The sequence below is a fragment of the Bactrocera tryoni genome, unplaced genomic scaffold (assembly GCF_016617805.1).
Source record: "Bactrocera tryoni isolate S06 unplaced genomic scaffold, CSIRO_BtryS06_freeze2 scaffold_11, whole genome shotgun sequence".
NCBI lineage: Eukaryota > Metazoa > Arthropoda > Insecta > Diptera > Tephritidae > Bactrocera > Bactrocera tryoni.
The window spans coordinates 16,607,074-16,611,302 of record NW_024395824.1 but is presented as its reverse complement, the minus strand read 5'-3'; the positions used below and the strand labels follow the sequence as shown (position 1 = coordinate 16,611,302).

Genomic DNA, 4,229 nt, shown 5'->3' with positions numbered 1-4,229 from the left:
AAGGCTATACTTTACAGGATCATTTCTGTAGTTAGTCTTCATTTACATTTTTTGGAAATCGACCCGCGATGACGAGGTATATCGTTTTATCTGACAGCGTGAGGTTTAAGAAGTTCATTTCTAATTTTGCCTTGTGGCATATTAGAAATGATTTTTCTTCGAAAATCGTTCGCTTACAACGGATAAAACGACTTCTGAGTGGTGATTTTAATGAATAAGTTCTTTTTGGTTGAAATGCTCTGCGTTGGCCGTTGGAAAGTTAAGACTATACTTCTCAGGATCATTCATTCCTTTCATTTCTTCAAAGAAATTAATGACCTTTAGAAATATGCATATTTGCATTATTTCGTTGTCATTTCCATATTCGTAGCGAGAAGCACCAGAAAGTTGTGCAATTTATGATTTTAATGCTTTTGCCATCGTCGTGAAAAGACGACTTTTTGGCAAAGGCATGCTCAGAGAGATGTTACGGCCTCTGTTTTTATGAATGAAGCGGGATCGCTTGTGGAATTTGCGCCTGCGTTCATGAATGAAATCGTTTTTGTTGTAAAATGTACTTCACTTGTTCTTCGCCAATTTGGCTGCCATATTGTCTTGTGAAGATCAATTTTTTGTTGGTGACATATTCATATGTGTACGCATATGTATGTTTGTATGCTTGTGCCTTATTTGTTTGGCAATGTATGCAAATATATGTACATATAAATATATATGAATGTATGAACATGCAAGTTAATGCGCGCACATGTAATACGTATATTGATAAGTGATGGAAATATGATTTCAATTTCTGAACGCGCACGGATAACTGCTGGGCCTTCAACGCGTGTTGATGGATTACAAAAGAGAGATGATTACGCTGCATATTCTCTTCCGCAACGAAGAGACAGAACTACTTTTCTAGTCAAAGTTCCTTCATTTAGACTTTGCTTTATTCTTCATTTTATGTGCATAATAAATTTATAAAATGTGAATTTAAGTTTTCTAGTTTTCTTTCATACAACATTATATGCATTTCTTGGAATATCACTAAGAAGTATAACTTCATCCGCGCGTAGGGACTCCACGCACCTTTTTTATTTATTTAGTTACTTAAGTCTATGAACATCAATTATTACAGACTAATAGAAACTTAAGATTTAAATTAGGATTCTAAAATAATTAAATTACAATTATACAAATATATATTATAACTTAAACTTTTAATGCCCTTAAGAAGGAAACCCTAGAGTGAGAAAAATCAAGAAGAACTTTTTCGGAAGTCGAGTTAAACTCACGCTTGAGAGGAACATAATCCGCAAATTTAGTATTCTTCTTTTTATAAAAAAATGGGGAAATAGATCTAAGACAATGCTGAGGAGTATTGAAATTAATTTTCCCCAATTAATAGGGACAGTCAATACCTCCATTAATTACATTGAAGACAAATGAAAGACAGAGAACGGACCGTCGATTTTCTAGTAATTTAAGATATATTGGGTCAACAAACTTTAAGGAGCGGAGGGCAAATTTAAGAAAAATCTTTCGAACGCGTTCAATTCTATTAATTGACGATAGGCAATATGGTCTTCAAATGAACACTGCATACTCCAAGCTAGACCGAACAAAAGATGTATACAGTAATTTTAACGTGTAGGGGTCGAAAAATTTAGAAGCATTTAGACGGACAAAGCTAGGCACAGAGAATGATTTAGAAGTGATATAGTTGATGTGATTACTGAAAGAAAATCTATTGTCAAAGATTACCCCAAGATCTTTGATTTCAGTTACGCATTTTAAGACGCAATGTGAAATATTGTAACTTGTAGGTAGGATGCTACGTCCCTTCCCATACGAGATTTGAGAACATTTATCTAGATTCAGAAAAAGATTAGATTTCAGGAACCAATCATAAAAACTATCAATATCACATTGAAGTTTGAGTACATTTCGGAGCATATAGCAAAAAGTTAGTAAAAGAGAAGCGACAGGAAATGTCATTGATAAACAGCACATAGAGAAGTGGCCCCAAAACGCTTCCTTGTGGCACTTCCGAAGACGCAATGAATGAATCGGATGACACTTCATCGACACTAACAACTCATCGTCTATTGTGCAAATATGACTTAATTCACTGCAAAAACACATAGTGAAAACCTAAGGATGATAATATTTTAATTAGAATATTGTGTGAAACTTTATCAAAGGCTTTAGAGAAATCTGTGTAAACACAATCTACCTGAAATCCAGCGGAAAATGCAGACAAACCCATGCTGATTGATGTTAATTATTGACTTTACTGCAAAAAATAATTTATTTTGAACAGAACACTCTAAAATTTTCGAAATAGTAGAATGTTTAGAAATGGGCCTGTGATTGTACATCCTTTCTACCACCTTTAAGGGTAGGGGTAATGCATGTCAATTTCCAGTCTGAAATAAAATTCCTAGAGGAGAGTGAATTATTGAAGAGAAGCATAAGAGAATATAACAAGGTAGGACAATTTTTTATAAGAACAGGCGGCAGCCCATCCAGATCCAATTTGAAAGAAGGCTTAATATTACAAATAGCCTTGGCAATATAATCCTTTGAAAGACACAGTGTGCCAAAATGAATGGAAAATTATAAGTCGAAAAAGTGGAACTAGTACCAGGATCATAGAGTACATAATTTGATTTGAAGAATTTAGAAAACAAGTTGGAAATTTCGTCAGGAGTGCATGCTGACTTATCACCCCAGCTCTTCTAGATTTTACAAAGTTCCAAAAGAAGTTCGAGCTCGACTTAATGTTAGACTCCGTACTGTCAATTTACCTTTTATAGAGAAACTTATCCAAATCATTAAACAGTTTTGTGTAGTGCTAATATTGAACAAAGGCAACATGAGATTTAGTTGAAGAGAATTTTCTGTAGTATTTATTTCTAAGATTTTTTAAATGTTTGAGGTGCTTAGTATACCATGGCAACTTATATGGTTGCATATGTTTAACCGGGCTATTATAATGACAAAACTCATGAATTGATTTCTTAAAAATGGAGAAACTATTAACAGGATCTAGTCCAGAAAGTAAATCATCCCATTTAAACTCAGAACAGATTGTTGAGTCGTGCAAAATCACAAAATGCAAAATTAAGACCAAGCCGTCAAAGGGTTTGACAGGAGCGAAAATGTAAGTATCCACCTCAAACGCTAACGGATAATGATGAATGGTAGCTGGAGTAATTGAAGAGACTCCATCAAGGAACCTTAAGTTTAAATTATCGCTGAGAAAGACTAAGTCAAGATATCGATCAAAACTATTTGAAGCGATGTATGAAACTACATTGAACAGAGCGTCATTGATAGACATATAAAGTCGGTCAAGAATAGAATCATCATTATCAAGCATAATTAAATGAGGAGGGTATTTGCGATGAACTGCTAGGAGAACTCAATCCCCTCTAAGACATCCAGTTTTTTCGTGATCTCTATCGTTACGGAAGACATAATAGAAATTTAAATCGAAATATTCACTATCATAGTAACTAGAATCAAGCCAGGTCTCAACATTAACGATAATATCAAGATCCAATTGTGAAGAATAATTGTGAATAATATTTGATTTACACCTCATATCCGATAAATCTTGATAATACACCGTAAGACAAGAGCCATTAGAGGAAGGTGCAGAAAACGGATGATTAAAGTTGTGATTAATAGGCGCATCAGCTAATCTGCAGTGTTGTTTTCCCCTCCCTTTGGAAAAAACTTAAACTTAATGCCAGAAGGGCACACTGAAGAAGAGAAAACGGCATTAAAAAGATGGGGACATCACTACCTTAATGTTTACTCTCTTAAGATCATTAATATTAGTATCTTTCTTAATTAATTTTATTTATACATTAGCATATTTAACAGTGAAAGATATAATATCTTCTTCAGTGACTGAGTTCTTAAAGGCAGGCAAGTAAATCCATTTCTTGGGTAAGACGACTTCGAGATCACAATTGGCATTAACGCCAACAACAATTAATGCAGTTTCAAGGGATTTTGTGTTCCTAGTGCTCACTTTTAACTTCAAATTTCCAATTAACATTAATTGAAGTAGAATAGTTCAGATTAACAGAATCACCAGAGGCAATTGTTCGAGCAGCATTAACAGCGACAGTGGGGCGATCTGGTTTAGCAGCAGCTATTGGATTGTTTTTGACACTGGCTTTCAACTGAGTATTGATATTCCTAGCAACAGCGTCAGCATACAGCATTGGGAG

The 4,229-nt window shown here is 34.5% G+C and overlaps 1 pseudogene; it reads left to right on the top strand.

Annotated features, from left to right (window-relative positions):
- Nucleotides 1–203, top strand: LOC120779921 (annotated as a pseudogene).
- Nucleotides 204–4,229: the final 4,026 nt, after the last annotated feature.